This window comes from Lycium barbarum, chromosome 2, assembly GCF_019175385.1.
Source record: "Lycium barbarum isolate Lr01 chromosome 2, ASM1917538v2, whole genome shotgun sequence".
Lineage (NCBI taxonomy): Eukaryota > Viridiplantae > Streptophyta > Magnoliopsida > Solanales > Solanaceae > Lycium > Lycium barbarum.
Window position 1 is genome coordinate 120,156,075 of NC_083338.1, and position 23,972 is coordinate 120,180,046.

Consider the following 23,972-nt stretch of genomic DNA (forward strand, 5'->3'; position numbering starts at 1 on the left):
AAAACGAGAAGGTCTTGATTACTTTGATACATACTCGCCGGTAATGAGGATTACATCTATTCGGGTGTTAGTAGCGTTAGCCGCCGTGTACGGTCTTGAAATCCATCAAATGGATGTGAAAACAGCCTTCCTAAATGGAGAGTTAGAGGAAGAAATTTACATGGAACAACCTGAAGGGTTTGTAGTTCCAGGGAAAGAGAAGAAGGTGTGTCGACTTGTTAAGTCTCTTTACGGACTTAAACAAGCACCTAAACAGTGGCATGCAAAATTTGACCATACGATGCTGTCAAATGGATTCAAGATAAATGAATGTGATAAATGTGTTTACATTAAAAACACTCCGAACCACATCGTCATTGTTTGTTTTTACGTGGATGATATGCTGATAATGAGTAACGACATTGCTAACATAAATGCTACTAAGCGCATGCTTGCTAGTAAGTTTGATATGAAAGACTTAGGAGTTGCTAATTTAATTTTGGGAATTAAAATCCATAAGACTCCTCAAGGTCTAGCACTGTCTCAATCTCATTATCTTGAAAAGGTACTTGAAAAGTTCAAGTACTTGGACTTTAAAGTTGCAAAAACACCAATTGATATGAACCTTGCTCTTACAAAGAATAAAGGTGAAAGTCACTCTCAATTGGATTATGCCAGAGTGTTGGGATGTTTGATGTATATCATGAACTGTACGCGACCTGATATTGCGTGTGCTATAAGTAAACTAAGTCGCTACACTAGTAATCCCGACCAAACACATTGGCTGGCAATGAAACGAGTTTTGGGGTATTTGAAACATACTCTAAACTTTGCTTTGCATTATAATAGGTATCCTGCAGTTATTGAAGGATACAGTGATGCAAATTGGATCACCGGTTCAACTGAAACTAAATCCACAAGTGGATATATTTTTACCATAGGTGGAGGAGCAGTGTCTTGGAAGTCATCCAAACAGACATGTATCGCCCGCTCTACAATGGAATCTGAGTTCATAGCTTTAGACAAAGCCGGTGAAGAAGCTGAATGGCTCCGGAATTTCTTAGAAGATATTCCATTTTGGCCCAAACCGTTGGCTCCTATATGCATACATTGTGATAGTCAAGCGGCAATAGGAAGATCCGGGAGCGCGATGTACAACGGAAAGTCTCGTCACATACGACGAAGACATAATACCGTTAGACAACTACTCTCTAGTGGAATTATCACAATTGACTATGTTAAGTCAAGAGATAATGTGTCGGATCCGCTAACTAAAGGCCTAACTAGAGAGGTGGTTGAAAGATCATCGAGGGGAATGGGACTTTGGCCGAGGACAAGTCATCGTGGCGGTAACTCTACCTAGAAGACTGGAGATCCCAAGATCTAGGTTCAAAGAGATCAAACAAAGTCATTGATGACGGTTCAACGTTGTCACAATAACTTTTGTGGTCCATTCTCGTGATGAGACAATGTTCAGTACCAGGATAAAGCATTACGGCTTTTTAATGGTTTCCAAGTTTTATACGGGGTATATCAAATAGTGTATCTACGGGATGACACATTTGGGAATCACCTATGTAAGTGTGAAGTGTAAGCCGCTTCAAGGAGAATTCTGTGAGGCCAATTCTCTACGCACTTATGAACCAGGAGTGTTCATGGCTGAAACGAACAAACCAATGAGAACCAAAGATGGTTAAAGGGTTAATTGTGTGACATGTGGTTGTCTAGGTATACACCAAAGCTCGACGGTTCAAAGATATCAAATCTACTGATTGACCGAGTATATCCGACATATGTTCACTACGGAAAGTTCAAAGAGAAATCTACTTATCCAGATGCGATTAATTCTTGCTTACGAATCACACAGTATTTTTTGTCATGCATGTTTTTCCATCATATAGCCATTCCCCATTCATTTGGGGGATTGTTAAAGATAGTTAATGATTGAAGCTAGCTAAGTTGGTGTGAATGAGAAATGGAGGGAAAAAAAAAGATAATGGAAGGAAAATGAAGTTCAAAGCAAAGTTCTGTTGAAAACGAGCCTTGTACCATATTGGTGGTAGAAAGGGAAAGTTATGTGCTTATATTAGAAAGCACTTCCTCTAGCTCTTAAAGGGTCAAGAAGAGGGACTCCCCTCGCGCCGTCGTCGTCGCTCGGCTCGGCTTCGGCTTTGGATTTGGTCAAATGATCTGATTGATTGATAATCTTTTTGGACCAAATTTATTTAAATTCAATCTTCATTTTCTGAAATTATTTTGTTATTTCCGCCGTAAATTAATTAATAAATAATTAAATTTTCGCGGAATAAAATTTTTTTAAGGAAAAATTAAATTTCCCAACGTTCTTATTTTTTCGGAAAAGGCATGGCCTTTCCGAACAGCCACCAAGCCTAAACTGAGGCAATGCCTCAATTTTCGACTACTGAATTTTTCACTGCATCTGCATTCTTTCACAAAAATAAACTATCGAGTCTTCGTGTGTTTTCGTTGTCATATTTGAGTTCGCCGAAGTCGTACGCGTTTGAGGTACCGCCACTCCTGCGACAGGTACATCCGTTTTATCCTGGGAGGAAATAATCCGCAACCTCGGGTACAGTGAGGGGGTTAAATTCCTTAAGGACACACAGTGTATTCTGTGGTCTCGGATGTTTCTACATTATTATTATTTTTTTCCCAACAGTTTCTGTTGTTTTCGAAGTTTCTGTTTTTTCCAGTTTCTGTTTTTCCAGTTTCTGTTTTTTTTTATACTGGTTTTGAACACGGGAGATAACAGGTAGTACTATACCATAAACACGTGAAGCCGGGTAACAACGAGCAGTCAGGCATGTTAACTTTCAATTTTTATTTTTATTTTTATTTTTTGTAACTATAATAATGCGTAAGGCGGCTGAAACGTAAACACGCATTACACATATATGTTTTCTTACACGAAGATTATTGGTTCAAATATCCAGGCTCTTGATATCACATGTAAGATTAACTTAATTCTCACAGGATCTTGAACACAATAATCTTACATGGAGAGAACACCAAAAGCATACCTGATGTGGAAGACATTATTACAAAGCGGAAGCGTTGTTTCTAGAAATTGGTTTCCACCTCCTTGCCCTAGCCTTACGTTACCACAACCGTCAATGATGGAAAAGTTTATTAGAAGAAGTGGTAACCCTAATGGGTGGAAGGAGGATCAATTTGAAGGGGTTGAGACTTAATCCGGTACGTCCATCAAGTAACCGATCTAACGGACGAGATTTATTCTTCATTAAATATTAGTTATGGGCTTTATATTAATTGGGCCACACATAAGAATAATAAAAATTCTTACTTGCAACTCACTAGATATCAGCAAAATCTGGCAGGTTTCAAAATATTTATAATTGGTTGAACCATGTCATTTTAACACTTGTCGATAGTTGATTAGTTCTTATATTGACTTGATATGTTACGTTACTTATACATGGGACATGATTCTATTCGTCCTTGATTTGATTTGGCGTGTCACGGCATTTGACACGTGGCATGAACCTTGGGCTAATGGAGCGGGCTTATCATGTGAAGTCCAACAAGATAGACTTAGACCAATTGAATTGGTCTTTCAATTAGATCCACACAAACTTGACTTAAGCAATAAATCCGATTATATTAGCCTATAATATTTGTTCCAAACAATACATCTCGAATTCAGAATATGATCCAAATTAATTTGTGGATTTAAGTCCGATTAAAGTTTAGTGCCTACAAAATTTGTCTAAAATAAACATCTAGTTTTATCTATATATATTTATTTGTCCCCGGTATATGAGGCTCGATTTTTAAACTGCTAAGTTCTTGGAAATCCGCAAAAAATCATTGTTACTTCTACAGACTGCCTGCCAAAATACAATCCAACAATCCATCTCAAATTATTAAACGAATAACTAGATTAAATGTCTCAAACAAGATAGTGCAGACCGTTTAGTACCATTATATGACATAATTTAATCTACTATGAGAAACTGGATTATCTTTGGATGGAGAAACTGTGGATAAGCTCATATTAACATGGAAACATACTTTCACCCCTTCTGCATTTTTCATCAATCTGTTTGGGATCCTTAAATCGGTCCCACCCATAAACCTTATAGTCAGTCTTCTAGGCAATCCAAATAGCAAGAATGTTCCCTTTCTTCTTCCCGAGTTCTACAGGTTACTGATGTCTAAGGAAATAAAACTAAGACACAAACATGAATTTGCAACATTATCATAATTTGCTTACAACACATGGACAGTGGCCCAGTTGAAAGCATTGGCTTTCTGTTAGCAATTGGTCTTTACCTTTGGTTCTTTTTCCTTTTCTTTTACCCTTTGGGTAGAGCTTTTAGCTTTAAGCTGTTAAGTTTTTCTCAACGAAATTTGAGTTACATTTTTGAGGGATAACACTAAACATGAAAGCTTCAGTGACAAGGAATATTTGTTTCTAATAAATGCTTGTACATGCATTTCATGATGAACTTGAAAACTTGGTATAGCTAGACATTGATTCTTGCCCCAGATATGGCTTTTATTCAAAGTTTAATAAGGGCTTAAAATATGTTGAAGTCAAACAAGTAAAAATAAATCTTCTAACATGAGTACTAGAGGTAGTTTACATTTAACAATAGATAATAGTAATTCTTACTTGTTAACCAAACAAACATCTGAAATAGAAGTACAACATGAACACATGTAGAGGCAAAATTTGACACATAGATAGGGATAATAAACCCCTTGAAACCCACTCCTATCGAAAAACCAGTCTCCAACAGCTTCAGCGATTGTCTGTTACAATAATGAAGTGTCAAAAACGTCGTCGAATTAACAATACAATGCGAAAGCTGAAAACTATATTCAGGAAAAGAAAGAGAGGGAAATTACCTTGTTGTCTAATGTCGGAGAATTGTCGTAGGACCAATAACTTGGTCTCTCTATACCATTGTGAGAATGGCAAGAGGTAATAAAGCATCCTATCGATGAACTTGGTCTTAATTCATCAAGTTCCTCTAGAAACATTATCCTGAAATCTGAAACAATAAGTGAAAAGCAAGTGAGATTTCAATCAAATTAAAAGGCAATTAACTCCCAGAAACTAGCACGTATACTGACCTTGGAGAATTGCAGTTGATTAGGTGAGCAATTATTTATATTCTGTTAGGTTTTTGAGCATTTTAATATTGCAAATATCTTTCATATTGTTGTCCAAATTCCTCACATGTTTTGTGCCTTGCCATGTAATTTTATTTTCATTTGGGTAGCCACAAAAGTTGACCATATCTTTCACATTTTTTGTGGAAGAAAATGTGAAGACCATGGTAGCCACCATATGAACATGGTAGCCACCATATGAACATATTTGGTCTTAGTTTCACATTGCTTTGTAGTAAAAAAATGTGACAATGTTTTTCACATTTTTTGTTGAACAAGTTTTTCACATTTTCATCCATTATAAAAGGATGAATTATGATTCACCATTTTATACATTCAAGAAAAAAATAAGTTCAATCCTTAACTTGTGGGTGTAGAGAGGAAAAGTGAGGAAAGTGAAAAATAAAAGAGTTTATTAGTTGAAGGAAGGTGTTCTTTTGGTGGAGCTTTGGACTCAACATCTTGTCCAGAGTTCGTTGAGTTATACGACGTATTCGGGCTGTTGTATCCTGGAGGGGACAAGTCAGAAAGATTACTGCTGGACCGGTAAATTTGCTGCAGTGGGCTTGAATCTCCTTAAAGAGAGCGAGATATCCGCGCCTCAGCCATAATATTTTTTTTATTGCGTCATTGTTATTTTTCAATTGTAATTGTAATTTAACTGCAAGATCACCAACAACTTTAAGGAGATTCAAATGGCTACAATTGAAAAATCGGCGGATGTCAAAGTAGGAGATCTGAACAAGTCATTTCGGTTCAACGGTACTCATTTTAAGAGATGGAAGGGTAAAGTACTTTTCTACTTAAGTCTTCTCAATGTTTCTTATGTGTTAACTGAGAAGAATCCAAATAAAATAGACAACACGTCCATGAATGATGAAGAACTTATTTCTCTTCAAGAAAAAACTGAACAGCACGATGAAGATTCATACAAGTGTCGGTATTATTTACTTAATTGTCTATCAGATAATTTTTATGATTATTATGATAGAACTTACTCTACTGCAAAGAAAATTTGGAAAGCGTTGCAGAGTAAATATGATACCGAGGAGGCTGGAGCGAAAAAATATGCTGCTAGTAGATTTTTCCGTTTCCAAATGGTGGACAACAAATCAGTGGCAGACCAAGCCCAAGATTTTATAATGATCGTTGGAGAGCTCAGGTCCGAGGATATAAAAATTGGAGATAACCTTATTGTTTGTGGCATAATAGATAAGCTTCCACCTTCATGGAAGGAATTTCAAAAAAAATATGCGCCACAAACAAAAGGAAACCTCTCTTGAGACGTTGATTATGCGAATCCGCATGGAGGAAGAAGCAAGGGGCCAAGATGCACTTTTGCAAACGGAAGAGAGCAACTTACAACCCGTCACAAATAAGGTAAATTTAATTACTTCAAATAATGCTGCTCCTAATGCTAACAAAAATACCTCAATGAAGCCTAAGAAGAAAATATTTAAGAAAAATAACGGTAGACCTCCCAAGAAAAATAATGGTGGTATGAACCAAGCACAAAATCAACAAGCACAAAATAGAGGACCATGCTTTGACTGTGGTAAGAGTGGGCATATTGCTCGATTTTGCAAGTTTCGGAAACGTGGTCCTACACCTCAGGCGAACGTTACCGAAGAGCCACTTGTGGCGGTGATAACAGACATAAATATGGTTGAAAATGTTGATGGATGGTGGGCTGATTCTGGTGCAAACCGTCATGTCTGCTATGACAAAGATTGGTTCAAAGTGTATACTCCATTTGAGGAGCCCAAAACCATCATGCTTGGTGATTCTCACACTACTCAAGTGCTCGGAAAGGGAGATGTCGAGTTGAGCTTTACTTCAGGAAGGGTGTTAACTCTAAAAGATGTGCTTTTTACTCCTTCCATGAGAAAAAATTTGATGTCTAGTTTTCTTCTTAACAAAGCAGGCTTCAAACAAATTATTAAGTCTGATCAATATGTAATAGTGAAAAAAGGTATTTTTGTGGGAAAGGGGTATGCTTGTGATGGGATGTTCAAACTGAATGTTGAGATGAATAAAGTTACTAATTCTGTTTACATGCTTTCTTCCACTAATTTTTGGCATGCTCGTTTGTGTCATATTAATAATCGTTATGTGGGAATCATGAGTAGTTTAGGATTAATCCCAATGATTAAAAAGGATTTTGAAAAGTGTGAAGCTTGTAGTAAAGCTAAAATCACAAAAGGGCCTCATTTCCAAGTTGAAAGAAAAATTGAAATATTAGAGTTAATACATACTGATATTTGTGAACTTGGAGGAATTTTAACTCGTGGAGGAAATAGATATTTTATCACTTTTATTGATGACTTTTCTAAGTATACATATGTTTTCTTGATGAAAAATAAAAGTGATGCTTTTGAAAATTTTAAAATTTATCTCCATGAAGTTGAAAATCAGTTTGGTAGAAAAATAAAAAGAATTAGAAGTGATAGAGGCCGTGAATATGAGTCTAACGAGTTTAATTCTTTTGTTAGATCGTTGGGAATAATTCATGAAACTACTCCACCTTACTCTCCTGCATCTAATGGTGTAGCAGAGAGAAAAAATAGAACTTTGGTTGAGTTGACAAATGTCATGCTTATTGAGTCTAGTGCACCTTTAAATTTTTGGGGTGAAGCTATTTTAACTGCTTGTTATGTGTTGAATCGTGTGCCTCATAAAAATACTAAATTAACACCATTTGAGTTGTGGAGAGGTCACAAGCCAAATTTGGGATATCTAAGAGTTTGGGGTTGTTTAGCTTATGTAAGGCTAATGGATCCCAAAATAAGTAAATTGGGTAAAAAAGTTACTACTTGTGCTTTTCTTGGTTATGCTTCAAATAGTACAGCCTATAGATTTTTTAGCCTTGAAGATAATATACTAATAGAATCAGGAGATGCTATTTTTCATGAAAACAAATTTCCATTTGATTCTAAAAATAGTGGGGGTCATAGGACTAACGAAAATATTTTGTCACTACCTAGCTCTTCTACTCCTGTTTTGAAAAATAAAGAAAGTGATGATTTTGAGTTAAGAAGAAGCAAAAGAGCTAGAGTAGAAAAAGATTTTGGTCCTGATTTTTATGTTTTTAATGTTGGAAATGACCCTCTCAATTTACAAGAAGCTTTATCTTCACATGATGCTATTTTTTGGAAAGAGACTGTAAATGATGAAATGGAGTCACTTATTTCCAATAAAACTTAGAAGTTAGTTGAATTACCACCGGGTTGTAAAACAATTGGGTGTAAATGGGTCCTTAGAAAAAAGTTAAAACCGGATGGCTCTGTTGATAAATATAAGGCTAGACTAGTTGCTAAAGGTTTTAAACAACTAGAAGGCCTAGAATTTTTTGATACTTTTTCTCCGGTAATTAGAATTACATCCATAAGGCTTTTAATTGCTATTGCTGCAATTTTTGATTTGCACATTCACCAAATGGATGTAAAAACTGCTTTTTTATATGGGGACCTAAATGAGGAAATTTATATAGAACAACCCGAAGGTTTTATTGAAGCAGGCCAAGAGAGCAAAGTGTGTAAACTTACTAAATCCCTATATGGCTTGAAACAGGCACCAAAGCAATGGCATGAGAAATTTGATTCCTGCATGATTGAAAATGGTTTTAAAACAAACGAATGTGATAAGTGCATCTATCATAAGTCTTGGAATAATTCACATGTTATTGTTTGCCTCTATGTTGATGATTTATTGATCTTTGGCTCTAACATGAATGTTATTGATGAAACTAAAAATATTCTTAGAAGCCATTTTGACATGAAAGATCTTGGTGAGGCAAATTTAATTCTTGGAATAAAAATTACTAAAACATGTGATGGAATATTCCTTGACCACTCACATTATGTTGAGAAAATATTGAAAAAATATAACTTTCTTGATTGCAAGCATGTTATAACTCCTTTTGATTCAAGTGTTCACTTGTTTCCTGTTCAAAGTGACAATGATGTGATAAATCAAAAGGAATATGCTAGCTTAATTGGAAGTTTGAGATATGTGACTATTGCACTAGGCCTGATATTGCGTATGCAGTTGGAGTACTTAGCAGGTTTACAAGCAAGCCAGGTAGTGAACATTGACATGCCATAACGAGAGTTATGAAATATTTAGTTGGTACAAAAACCTATGGCTTGTTTTATAAAAAATATCCTGCTGTACTTGAAGGCTTTACTGATGCAGATTGGAACACTTTATCTGGTGATTCCTGTTCTACCACTGGTTATATCTTTACGTTGGCAGGTGGTGCTATTTGTTGGAAATCAAAAGAGCAAACTATTATTGCTAACTCTACCATGGAGGCTGAACTAATTGCTTTAGCTTCAACTACTGAAGAAGCGAATTGGATAAGAGATTTATTATTTCAAATTCCTTATTTTGAAAAACCAATTCCTCCTATTTTAATTCATTGTGATAGCACCGCTGCAATTGGTAGAGTTCAAAACCGTTATTATAACGGTAAATCCAGATCTATAAGGAGAAAACACAGTACTGTGAGATCATATTTGACAAGTGGTACCATTAATGTTGATTATGTCAAATCTTGTGATAATCTTGCAGATCCACTAACCAAGGCCTTGGCAAGAGAAAAGGTCTGGAGCACATCGAGGGGGATGGGATTGAAGCCCATAAATTCATGAGTCGTATATGAGGAAACCCAACCTGGGGACTAGAGATCCTATAACCAGGTTCAATGGGAAAAACGAATCATATGATGACTTGTTGAGAAAAATGCACTATTTTATTTATTTCCTCCCTATGATGTAAGTGCATTATTCTGTAACAATTTGTGGAGGTTGAGTTTATAAACTCTTAATGAAACTCTGTAGCTCGTATGAGTGGGGTGTTAAGTTACAGAAGCCCTCTTGACAGATTTCACCTATGTGAGTGTGGAAGTAGGCCGCTTTCTATGAGAATTGGGCTCGTTCTCAAAAGCACTCATGAAAACCGGGATAGCACAAGGTCGTAATGTGCTGGCTATTAAAGCTCATGTCAACATCTTGATTATTATGTGTAAGCAGTAATTCTTTATTTCCCTAAAACAGTCATAGTTCAAGTCTGAGACCACTACGGCTTTGGAGTAAAGATTATCGTTTTACTAAGTGGAGGTTTAATGCAGAGCACACCTTCATTATGCATATTAATCTACCTTCAACTGATAAACTCTCTTATATTAATATTAAAATGAGTGGGGGATTGTTAGGTTTTTGAGCATTTTAATATTGCAAATATCTTTCATATTTTTGTCCAAATTCCTCACATGTTTTGTGCCTTGCCATGTAATTTTATTTTCATTTGGGTAGCCACAAAAGTTGACCATATCTTTCACATGTTTTGTGGAAAAAAATGTGAAGACCATGGTAGCCACCATATGAACATATTTGGTCTTAGTTTCACATTGCTTTGTAGTAAAAAAATGTGACAATGTTTTTCACATTTTTTGTTGAACAAGTTTTTCACATTTTCATCCATTATAAAAGGATGAATTATGATTCACCATTTTATACATTCAAGAAAAAAATAAGTTCAATCCTTAACTTGTGGGTGTAGAGAGGAAAAGTGAGGAAAGTGAAAAATAAAAGAGTTTATTAGTTGAAGGAAGGTGTTCTTTTGGTGGAGCTTTGGACTCAACATCTTGTCCAGAGTTCGTTGAGTTATACGACGTGTTCGTGCTGTTGTATCCTGGAGGGGACAAGTCAGAAAGATTACTGCTGGACCGGTAAATTTGCTGCAGTGGGCTTGAATCTCCTTAAAGATAGCGAGATATCCGCGCCTCAGCCATAATTTTTTTTTATTGCGTCATTGTTATTTTTCAATTGTAATTGTAATTTCACTGCAAGATCACCAACATATTCCCCTTGCAATAATCCCAAACATGTCGCGGATTGGCATCTCCCGGAATTAAACTCTTATTTATTTGATTTTCAAGAATCAAAAGGCAAAAACCATTTAGAATATGAAGGGAAACGAAAAAGAAATAAATTAAATAGCATAGAAAGACAATTTGTTAAATTACATAAAAGCCGGATTTTCTAACCTGCTAGGAATCATAGGCCGAATTGACAATGAGAAGTGGTGTGCAAATATGTTGTGCTGCATACTGAGGGAAGAAGCACCGCCAAATCATCGTATTTTATGTTTACTGTGAGAAACATCAAATGCTGGCTAATTTTACCACCAAAAAAAAAATTAAATTTTTCTTACCAAATTTGGGTCTAAGCTCAAGGTGCAAGAGGGTGGCAGATTCTTGGCAGATCCCTAAGCCCCAAAAAAAGAGAGCACGTAAGATAACGTTTATATTCATTAGGGATAAGAATGTAACTCCAGAAACTAATAGAAAGTGAAGTTGAGATACAATAAAGCAATAAAAATAACCAAAGAGAAACTACTTTTTTTTTTTTTTTTTTTAAAAGATACTACTCTTACATGCAAAGTAACAACTCTTTAATTTTGATACATCTCCTGGATATGTGGTTCCCCCAGATATAGTTTTTCTGCATAAACTCATTCAAGAATTAGTTTGACAGAGAAAAAAATTGACACTGAAAAGTTCCTCGAGATTTATGAACTTACGCGTAACAAAGTTCCTCAAGATTTTTCACCTCATGATTCTCATCGAACCAGCTGACTGGGAAACAGGTTCGTGTGAAAACACTACCATTTAGGTTTTTTCCACCGACATTCACTGAGAACATTTCTCAATGTAAAATTCAATGAGAAAATAGAGATTTTTTAGTAGTGTCCCTTTAAAGCACAGCAATTCCTCCATGATTGCCTGGAAAATTTTTGCCCTCTAAAGTGGAGGTTATTATCCTGAAATATTTTGGCATTTCTATAGTTACAGAGTTACACAAATGAACTTCTAACAAGACTAAAGAGAAGAATAGTCTAATTAATTACGGGGTCAACTTCTTCAATATCGCCAGTATATGATGACCCATCACAATATCGGACTTTCACCAGGTTCCTATTTCTTCCTAGATACATGTGATAACATCAACTAGTAATTATAGCAGCCTGCAATGAAAGAGCTTCAAGAGCCTTTCCTTATCTAAAAACTGTTTCCAGTTTTTTAATTCAATTTTCCCCCTAACAGAGCATGTAATGATGTATTAAATACAGAAATTGACCTGCTTTTAAGTTTTACCTACCAATTTTTGCCTTTCGAGGTAGGAGTACAATTTAATGAAGGATTCGTTATATAGGCCGATAATAGACACGAAAAGTGCGATATCTTTGGAGCAAAATTTATCTAAGGTAAGACAAGAAATACGGAAAAATCATCTTTAACTTGATTACCAAAATCGAAAAATATCAATGGCTATGTCAGTGTGACCCTTCCTTTCCCAATTTATTTTCTGTAGGATGAAGCAACATGGACCCCTTCTTTCTAATTTGGGACAATAACACTAATTCTGGTCCTATGATATATGACTAAATATATTTAATAATCAATTAATTAAAATATACTCATCTTGGTCCCGCATATTTGTAGGAAATACGTTGCATTTACAGTAATATTTTTGATATTATATTGGCCTTGTATGTGGAATAACTACATAAACTTAAACACAAAGATAATTAAATGATGTAGTGATTAATAATTCGCTAAATATGTAAAGATTCATAGGCAGAGAAATCAAAACTATGAATGTTTATTTTTGTAGGTTCAACGACGATATCCAATCTCTTTACCGCAACAAATAAGTCATCGTATGATGATCCACGTTGATCATTCACAAAAAATTGTACATTGTTCTATAATTATTTATTCAGTTTTTTAATAATATATATAGCGTTGTAGTTATATATGAGTCCTGTGATACATGTTTGTATAAAATAAATTGTCACGCCCCAAACCTGGGGAGGCGTGGCCGGCACCCGATGGCTCACTAAGCCCGAGCATACCAATCTGTAGCTCGTATAACTTGTATCTCAATGAATAACTTTGGCCAATGAAGCTGATCTATAAGTGTGGTATCGTAACTTAGGCTGACAAGGTCATACCCTAAAATGTCTGTAATCAACAATCAATTTAACCAATAAGCGGGATCATCCCGTCATGTATAACATAAGTATCGCTATGCGGGCCAACAAGACCGCCATACTGACACTACAGGACATCCAGGATACGTCCAGAAGCGGATCCAGGAATTTTAGTTTGTGGGTTCCCAGCAAAGATATTTCGGAATACAAAAATGAGCTTAATAAGTAAAAAACAAAAACCACATGAGGGGCTCGATCCTGCATCTCTAGCACGGATGCGCTTCGCCTAGTTACTTTTTCTCACTGAGCCAAGCATCCATATTGTTACTTAGTTCCCATCTAATTATTATTATATCTTGAGTATATTTTTCAATACAATTACAAGGTGCCAGAAAAAGTTATGGGTTCCCGGGAACCCCCACTAACCACTGTGGATCCGCCTCTTGATACGTCTGCAAGCGTCTAAAGAGTGACAACTGTACTATGGTTGGGCCAGGGCCCTGGCCTACCCATTATCTGTGTATACACAAAACTCTGGAACTGGTAACTCTGAATGACATAGAGCTTACCACACTAGCTGGTACTCAGCAAATTTACTGATACAGTCCCTTCGATTGCTTATCTGAATATGCGAGCATGAACACAGCATACCTGGAAAAAGGACGTCAGTGCGAAATAATTTACTGAGTGTGTAAGCTAACTGAAACTGATATTGAATTGAAGTACAAGATAAATTGAAGAGTCAATAAAGAACTTTGCTATACTTACCTACCTCTGTCATCTAACAGTTAAACAGCATAATATCAAACTACTTAGCCTCATGTATGGCATCTAGAAATGTGTAAATAGCCCCGAAGGCGAGTGCATAGCCACGAAGGCGAGTGTATAGCCCCCAAGGAACTCTATATAGCCCCGAAGGCAATCGGTATATTTATAGGCCCGAAGGCAATCTGTATTTGTATAGCCCTGAAGGCAAGCTCGCATCTATATAGTCCTGAAGGCAACAATATAGTCAATTGCCCCGAAGACAACATGTGAATAGATAACCACGTAGGCTAGTGCATGCATACTTCTATGAACTCTACAATCATTTTTTCTAGATACTAACTATATAAGCAACCATGCTACTCCAGACAAGGGAAACTACTGCTATCAAGAACAATATAGAGATGAGATCTTTGTGGAGGCACTTCTTTGTGCCCTTATTCAGGGCTTGCTCGGTTGAGGATTCATTCCAAAACAAAGAAAGGGAATAGACATACCTTTGGTTATCAATCCTTCAATGAAGACGACGAAATCAACCACCTTTACAAGTTAGATAGCACTAGTATCAACGAAAAGGAAACACAACAACTAAGCGACGAGCAGCGAGCTCGCTATACACATAGCCCTACGACATTTCTCCCCATCCTTATTCCTTTCAAACTCCACAACAACAACCTCACATATACACAATTATGACAACTCCAGAGCCTCAGTATATCAAGAACATCCCAACAATAGCCTATAACAACTTCAAACAATTGAACTCACAGCTTCCGAACACCGTTCTCTCAGTTCTTACTAGAACAATGTATCTAAAGCTCACACGAGCTTGTACACCTTACCTTAGATGTGAAGAATCAGCCCTCCTTTCACCTTACTCAACTACGAAGTAACCTTCGATATTCTACAACTCGAAGAACAATCGGTGTTGAATTATGTAATTGACGGGGTATAACCTTTATGTTGTTCACCGCACCTTGTTGCTTCAACTTTTTCGTACCCTTAAAATGTGAAATGAAGTAGTTGCATGTATGCTCTAATAGCTGCGTAGGTTTCCTAAAGATAGTTTTCTTATTTATAGTAAGATATCAATGAAGCCACTAATTATGGACCATGGGGTCCACTTAGCTATAATATACATTAATACCTGCTCATCCTAATGGTACCACCAAGAAATCATGTTGATATGTGTCATTTGTCTCTACCTGGTCATGAACTAACGTGGCTGAATTGGAAATATAGCACTTATCCATCATAACTCTTATTTAATTCATTTACTACCCATAAAATTTTAATATTTACCCAATTGCTCATGTGATTAGTAATTTATCTAAATAGCTAGACTTAAATGTCCATATTAAAATATTAATAAATCATAAATACTATAACATTAGTACATATACTAATATTTAATAAAGACTAAAGCATCCCAGAAATAGAAATATATTCTATCAAGTTTCTAATTTCCTTATCGGATGTCCCGAACGCGCAAATTACCATTTCTGCTACTTTCCAGTAAAATGATCATATCTCCTTATAGGAAAATTCAAATGAGAAACAGTTTGATGTGTTAGAAAGTAGACTCGTAGACCCCCGACTTGGTGGGTGGAACACCCCATAACTCAAAGTAGATTAGGAGAAACGCTCAGCGAAACATGACCCATTTATTGATGAACTTAAGGACGTAACTTGCGACGGCCTTTGCCGATTTCAAATTTACTACTTGCTTGACTTCAAAACATATCGCTTGACTATTATAGGCTCCAAATACCTTACAATACAACCTTCTTAACATGTCGGGCACTTCTACTCTTACCCCAAAAGTACTCATCACTATCGTGACGAGAGAGGCTAAGATCGAGGCTCCCAAGCCACCAGTGTTCAAAGGGGTTCGTGATGCACAAGAGGTGGAGAACTTTCTTTGGCACTTGGAGAATTATTTCAGGCATGGAAAAGTGAGGGACGATGAGGCCAAGATCAACACCGCTGTGTTGTACCTAACAGAGACTGCCATGTTATGGTGGAGAAGAAAGGTCGCCGATGCTGACAGAGGTCTATGCACAATCAACACGTGGGATCAGTTCAAGCATGAGTTCAAGCGACAGTTCTTCCCAAATAATGTCTTGTATGAGGCAAGGCGCAAACTTAGAGAGTTGAAGCAGACAGGGAGCGTTCGCGACTATGTCAAGGAGTTCACCACCCTTATGCTTCGAATTCCCAACCTCACTAGTGATGACTTGTTATTTCACTTCATGGACGGGTTACAGAACTGGGCTAAGCAAGAGTTGCAATGCCGACAAGTCAGCGATATAGACCAAGCCATAGTGGAGGCCGAGTCTTTGATGGATTTCAAGCATGACAAACGCGACAAATGCAAAGGTCATGAGTCAAGGGGTGGAAATGCCACAGGTGGGGGAGACCGTGGTAAGAACAAGGAGTCTCAACAATACTACTCCAGGACTCAAAATGCCAACAAGTTCGATGGAAAAATTCAAATGGTCGTCAGGGCTATGCTGAGAAGAAGGCGCAGGTCGAGAAAAAGGGATGCTACATATGTGGAGGACCACACGGCTTTAGAAATTGCCCCGACTTGAAGAGCCTCAATGCAATGGTTCGTGAACAAAAGGAGCAGACGCAAGGAGAGAGTTCAGACATCGCACAGTTAGGTATGATAAGCATATGTGGCGCTGTCAAGGAGCAACCTATCTAACCCGACGAGAATAGAAATCAATACGTAGATATCACTATAAACAACAAGCTCGCTCGGGCATTGGTGGACACTGGAGCGACTCACAATTTTGTGACTGAGGCTGCACCGAAGAGACTAGAGTTGAAGCTCGCCCCAATTAACGCCCTTGTTAAGACCGTGAATGCTAAGCCAGAAAATGCTCGTGGTGTAGCTAATGGCGTTGGTGTCAAATTGGGCGATTGGAAAGGTATGACAAATTTTACCGCCACTACTATGGATATCTTTGACATTGTTCTAGGACAAGAGTTCTTTAGGAATTGCCACGTGATGATCGACTCCTACCTCAAACGTCTCTTGGTCTTGGAGCGAGAAAGAGCTTGCATGGTACCTACAGTGACTATGTCGCATGCAAAGGGACAAACACAACTTTCAGCTATGCAGTTAATCAAGGGTCTTAAAAAGGAGAGCCGACATTCATGGCAACTATTGCAAGTTTGGAAGAATACAAGGGTCCCCAAGACACACTACTTCTTTGCATAGAGAAGTTGCTCGAGGAGAACAAAGATATCATGCCCGATGAGCTACCTAAGCACCTGTCTCCTAGACGTGAGGTGGATCATAAGATTGAGTTGGAGCCAGGGGCTAAGCCACCCACATTTTCCCCTTATCACATGGCACCGCCTGAGTTGGAGGAGCTTAGGAACCAAATAAGGAGTTACTAGATGCCGGCCACATTCGCCCATCGAAGGCACCCTTTGGTGCATCAGTGTTGTTTCAAAAGAAGAAGGATGGATCATTGCGCCTGTGTATAGACTATCGGGCACTTAATAAGGTCACAGTGAAGAACAAGTACCCGATCCCGCTCATTGCCGACTTATTTGATAGACTTAGACAAGCCAAGTACTTTACCAAGGTGGATTTTCGCAAAGGTTACTACCAAGTTCGGATTACAGAAGGGGACGAACCAAAGACAGCCTGTGTGAAAAGGTACAGAGCCTTCGAGTGGTTGGTGATGCCCTTCGGGTTAACCAACGCACCCGCTACATTTTGCACTCTCATGAATGAGATCTTTCATCTCTACCTGGATCAGTTCGTGGTAGTCTACTTGGATGATATAGTCATCTACAGCAACACATTGGGGGAGCACGTGGAACACTTACGAAAGGTTTTCCAAGTCTTGCGAGAGAACGAGCTATACATCAAGAGGGAAAAGTGCGAGTTTGCATAATCAAAGGTGCACTTCTTGGGCCATGTCATTAGCAATGGCGAGCTACGCATGGATGAGGCTAAGGTACGGGCTATCCAAGAGTGGGAGGCACCTACAAAGGTAACTGAGTTGAGATCCTTCCTTGGCCTTGTTAATTACTACCGGCATTTTATCAATGGCTATTCAGGTAAAGCAGCACCCTTGACCGAGTTGTTAAAGAAGAACAAATCATGGGGATGGACGGAGCACTGCCAAAAGGCGTTTGAAGACCTTAAGGCAGCCGTTACAGAGGAGCCAGTTCTAGCACTGCCCGACTTTAGCAAAATGTTCGAGGTGCATACAGATGCTTCTGAATTTGCCATTGGGGGTGTCCTGATGCAAGATAGGCATCCCATAGCGTTCGAGAGCCGCAAGTTGAACGATACGGAGCGACGTTACACGGTGCAAGAGAAGGAGACGACTGCCACTGTGTATTGTTTTCGCATATGGAGACATTATTTGCTGGGGTCGAAGTTCGTGGTCAAGACTGACAATGTGGCCACTACCTACTTCCAGACACAGAAGAAGCTCACACCAAAATAGGATAGGTGGCAAGATTTCTTGGCTGAGTTCGACTATGTGTTGGAGTATAAGTCGGGCAAAGGTAACGTTGTAGCCGATGCCTTGAGTAGAAAGGCCGAGCTTGTTGCCATTACTTCAGCAAGTTGGGATATACGAGAGGCTATAAAGGAAGGCATGCAACATGATCCCACAGCTAAGCAGCTTATGGAGTTAGCCACCCAGGGGAAGACGAGGCGCTTTTTGTTGGAAGACGGTATATTGCTCACCACAGGTCGGAGAGTCTACGTGCCGAAGTTTGGAGATATTAGGCGACGTATTATGAAGGAGAGCCACGACACCTTATGGGCCAGTCACCCAGGTCAACGCCGCACTAGAGCCTTGGTTGAGTCGGTCTATTATTGGCCGCGCATGCGTGAGGACATACAGTGTTATGTGCAGACTTGTCTTGTGTGCCAACAAGACAAGGTTGAGCAAAGGCAGCCCGGAGGACTTTTGGAGCCACTACCAATAGCGGAGCGTCCATGGGAGAGTGTGACTATGGACTTTATCACCTGTCTACCGAAGTCCGACGGTTATGGAACTATCATGGTGGTCGTGGATAGATTTTCAAAGTATGCCACATTCATGCCCGCTTCACCAGGATGTACAGCTAAGGAAGCCGCCAAACTATTCTTTAAGAACGTGGTGAAATATTGGGGCTTACCAAGGCATATCATCAGTGATCGAGACCTCCGCTTCACTGGGAACTTTTGGAGGGAGTTGTTCGACATACTTGGCACGGAGCTGCACTTTTCCACTAGTTTCCACCCACAAACGGATGGAAAAACAGAACGGGTCAATGCCTTATTGGAGTGATATTTGAGGCATTATATGAGTGCACACCAGAAGGATTGGGCAAGGCTCTTAGACCTAGCCCAGTTCTCCTATAACCTGCAACAGAGTGAATCCACAGGTCGGACACCATTTGAGCTAGCCACAGGCCAGCAACCACAAACTCCACATTCACTACCGGCAGCGTTCGAAGTCATCTTGCCACATAAGCACATATTTTAGACATGTGGATGCTTACATGGAAAAGATGCTAGCATTTATGGGAAGATTCTAGAGCCATGGAGAGTTTTCTTGGAGAGACTCTAGATTCTTATAAAATATTTAGGAAGACTTTCTCTACATGCCTAGAATATTCTAAGGCTTCTCAAGAAAGTCCCTCTTCCGGTGGTTGCCCCTTCCAGTGGACGAGGAACATGACGGTGGCTTTCTGCCCTTGTTTTCGCCTGGCCTGGTAATCAATGATAGCCTCAATTTTCCGATCATGAGAGACGGTGATGGTAATCGGCGCTCAACTCGACTGACCTCGGCTGGGATCATCCTTGTCTTCATGGTATGGCTTGAGCACGCTAGCATGGAAGACAGGGTGAATCTTAAGATGAGGTGGTAACTCCAACTTATATGAGATCTTGCCCACCTTGGCAACGATCCTAAACGGCCCCTCATACTTTCGTACCAAGTTCTAGTGCACGTCCTGTAGTGTGTTAAACTGCCTCTGATTAAACTTCACCAAAACCATGTCCCCAACCTTATAATCTGTGGGACGACGCTTGCGGTCAGCAAACTTCTTCATCTTCTTTGCTGCCTTATCCAAGTAGGACTTAGCAGTGTCAAGCTGCTCCTCGAACCCCTTGGCCATATAGTAAGCCCCCAAACTTGTAAATATAGAGGGACTTTCTTGAGAAGCCTTAGAATATTCTAGGCAGGTAGAGAATTCTAGAGAGGGGACATACTTGTAAATATAGAGGGACTTGTGTAACAATTATTATTTATCCATTAGCCCCTAGGTGAGTAGTATAAATAGAGGGGCATACATTTGTAAAAACTATCAAGCAAAAATCAATCAACTCTTCTATAATAAAAAACTTCCTTCTAGCAAATTTCTCTTGTCTTATTCACCTACTATGCCCTTAGCGATCTTAAGTGAAGTAATCTAGGCTGACTTGGCATAGCAAGATCGTGAGCAAGTTGTGCAAGAACGTGAGCGAGTTGTCAAGTGTCGCACGTGCGCTTAGTTGAAGACTAAGGACGTGACATTTTGGACCTATATTTGCTCATATACAAGCCTCCCATCATTTGTGACTTGCTATGACTGTAGTTTGAGACATATCTGCACTTAGGATAAGTTTCATGTTCCTTTTGCTGCCTGTGAATTTACTGATCCTGTCTTGACTACCTTTTATGGCCTATAAAGACTCTTTTTGATCCTGGATTTGTGTTTGGACTTATCTGTTTAATTCTGGGATTGAACTAAGCTAAAATTATCATCTTAAGACCCTGCACTTAGGCAGAATTCTTTCATAGTATTGACATTTAGCCTAAAACTGATATTGGATCAGAGTTGGCATTGTATATTTAGTGAGTATAGGATCTTGTGGAGGATTCAACTTACATTAGCTGGGTCCTTTTACGTAAAGATATATGCATTTCTGTTGTTTTAAAGGGTGCACTGCATCTGGGATTTTTGGGAAACTTCAAATTGATTTGAGACTAAGTGGGGACAGTATGTGCACATGCCTTACCTGGAATGCTTATGAAAATGTTTCCCTCACTTTTCTTTGACTGTTTTGGCATATTTAAAACTGAGAACCTATTTTAAAGGCTGAGAAACTGAAAATGATAAATAAGCAGACTGAAAATCTATTACTTATGCTTGAAAGAAATTTGGAAAGGGAGTTGTAAGTTTGAAAATATGAAGATGTTTTTCCTGCTTGTTGATTAGCTTGGTTGTTTCTGAACCTTTACTTAGTGTCTTATCTTGTATTGATTCTCGGTGACACTGCACATTTTCTGAGTCCTGTTTGGAATTGGCCTTTTTGTTTGATTAAGAAAACTTATGAGAATAGTGCAGTCCTGTTCTTCTTATTTGTTGTGCATCATTGTGTTTTTAAACACAACTGCTAAGTGTGGACTTTGGTTATGAGTCCCCACTCCTCTCTACTTGAAACTGTATAAGATCTGTAAGATTAATTCCCTTAGCTAATATTATAAGACTATGTGCAGCTGAAAACAGACTGAGAATTGCAGTTTTGAAATCTCAAGAAACTGAGTATTGCCCCCAACCCCCACCCCCAACCCCCGAATGATCCTGTTGGCACTAGGCTAGATTTTAACTTTAGGCACAACATTCTATTTGTTATCACCTCTGAACTCTATCAAAAAATAGGTTTAGCTTGACTGGAAGTTTTGTTTGAGGCTGCATTTGTGGAAATTGTATACCTACCGTTAAAATTTGGAACTTTGAAAAACTTTATTTGACTAAGTGTTGCCTTTACTTTAGTCTAGATTAATCATGAGTTTAAAGTGAGAAATTGACCCTTAAAATATGATGTGTGCTGGACACTGCCTCATATGCATTTGTTTTGGCCTAGAACTGTTTGTTACTCTCTTATCTTTGATTGAGTTGTTACTGGTTATGCTTGTCTGAGTTTGCTAGCTTAAAATTCATAACCTTAAGTTGCTTATACGCTTGATTGCTTGATAAAATCTGAATATTTTGAACTTGGAAAATCTGGGCAATTTCTGGAAATTTTTTGAGTTTCTTTGGGTATTTAAAGAAGGCGTATGTCGAGTGAATATTAAAGGGTATATAGTGTATGTTGGTTGTATATGGAGGGTATTCCCTTTAAAGGGTTGTGCTCCCCATATGAGATTATATCACCTAGTATATCATGAATATCACGTTTTGACACTTAGAAAATTTCATGCCTGTTCTAATGGTTGGGCCAGTTGGGCCCGCTTGATGCTCCAGCCGATTTATATTTCGAAGAAATGTCCCTTTTGCATAATTGTCTCTCCCCCATTAGTTTAATAATTATGGGCCTAGTCCAATTCTGTTGTAATTTAATTTTTGGCATTGTAGTTTAATTTATGTCCTTAAGTCAAATACTAATACTTTGTATGCTCATTTTATTTGTAAACACCCTATTCGTTGGTGGGTCCAATGAGGCCCACCAACCACTTAGATCGAGTCAACCTCATTATGGACAAGCTAAGCATTTGGAGCGGACATAATTTTAATTGCATTTTATCTCTGTTGGGCTTGGTAGGCCCAACTCCCTCACTTTATATTATTTATTTGGCGAAATGTGTTTATTGGAACCCTTTAAAAATTATCACGAATTTAGAGTTGCCAAAAACTTCTTTTTTTAGATATAAAAACTAATTTTGGATGAATGATAACGTGCAAAAAAATTGATTTTAAGACTAAAACTGCCTTATGGTTAAAAATGGATATTTCATGCAAATCATGATTTTGGACAAAAAATGACTTGACAAATTTATGGACATTGAGATAAAAATTGTGGACCGTGCATATGGACTAATTTGGATTTATTGGACTAATTTCGACCTTCAAAACTTGGATTAAAATGGATAAAGAAAATAAATATAGTTGACAAAAGGGACACTAATAGTATGCCTAGAACTATTTCCTACATTTAAATAAAAACCCTTTAAAAAAACTTAAAACTTAAAAGGGTGGGCTTACGTAGTGTTCGACCTAGGTTAAAGGCCTTCGGGAGTTAACCTAGGTGTTTCTAGTCCGAAACCCAAATGCCCAATTTTGGGCAAAACTTTACCACTTTCGTTTCTTGAAACGTGATATATTTTGCATGAATGATTAAATTCTTTGTTGTGGAAATATAAGCCAAAATAATTTTTTTACTATAAACAATTCATATCTGCAAAGGCATACCATTCGAACCCGCAGGTCAACCGTATTTTATGGATCTTTAATACGGGGGTGCCTAACACCTTTTTCGGGGGATCACCAGAACCCTTACCCGAACTTTGGTTAGATTATGATTCTTTTAAAATTTAACTGTTTTGAATGAATCCTTTTCGAATTTGTTTTCCTAATTTTCTAAAAATTAGGTGGCGACTCTAAAATAAAGTTCATTTAGAGCACTATCCACGTAGAAGTATATTTGTTCTTTTTCCGGTACGACTGACAACCGTACTTTTCCGGGACACTTTCCTTTTTAAATGAGGCAAGTGTCAATCCGAATCGAAAAAAATACGATTCGCTACAATCATTTTACTTCAATTGGGTCTGCACTCCAAAGTTAAAAGAAAACTCAATGGTAGAAATGGAAAAAGACCAGTTTATATAAGGCAATCTTTTTGCTATAACTTTTCCCCCTCTGCCTAGGTATACTAGAACTCAAGATCTTAAGCGGCGAGATCATAAACTTTTCTTTCAATGTGGCAGTAAAAAGGCTGCATGGTAACCATTTGCAACTGAAACTGATTTTAGTTTTTTGCCTTTGTTCTTTACTGTATGTACATATATAGATTCTTCATGACCTAGATCTGTCCAAGTTAGTTTTTAATTGTCTGAATCACAAAGTACTTAATCAAGAAAATTTAATTCAGACTTATGCCTTGTACATTTCATTTAGGGATGGCAGTGGGGCAGGGCGGGGCAGGGCGAGGCGGGGCGGATGTGGGACGAGCTTGTCTTAACCCCCGAAAATTTCAACCGCCCCGCTCCGCGCTGCATGACTCTATTTTGTGATTTCAACCCACACCGCCCCGCCCCACACAAAACCCACCTCACACTTA

General features: G+C 38.2%; 1 long non-coding RNA gene across 1 annotated transcript; it reads right to left on the reverse strand.

Moving 5' to 3' along the window:
* Positions 1–4,464: 4,464 nt before the first annotated feature.
* LOC132621685 (uncharacterized) lies at positions 4,465–5,204 on the reverse strand. Its single transcript, XR_009575634.1, has 3 exons — positions 5,101–5,204; positions 4,873–5,018; positions 4,465–4,776 (listed from the first exon to the last, which is right to left on the reverse strand). It is a non-coding gene; the product is annotated as an uncharacterized LOC132621685 (long non-coding RNA).
* Positions 5,205–23,972: the final 18,768 nt, after the last annotated feature.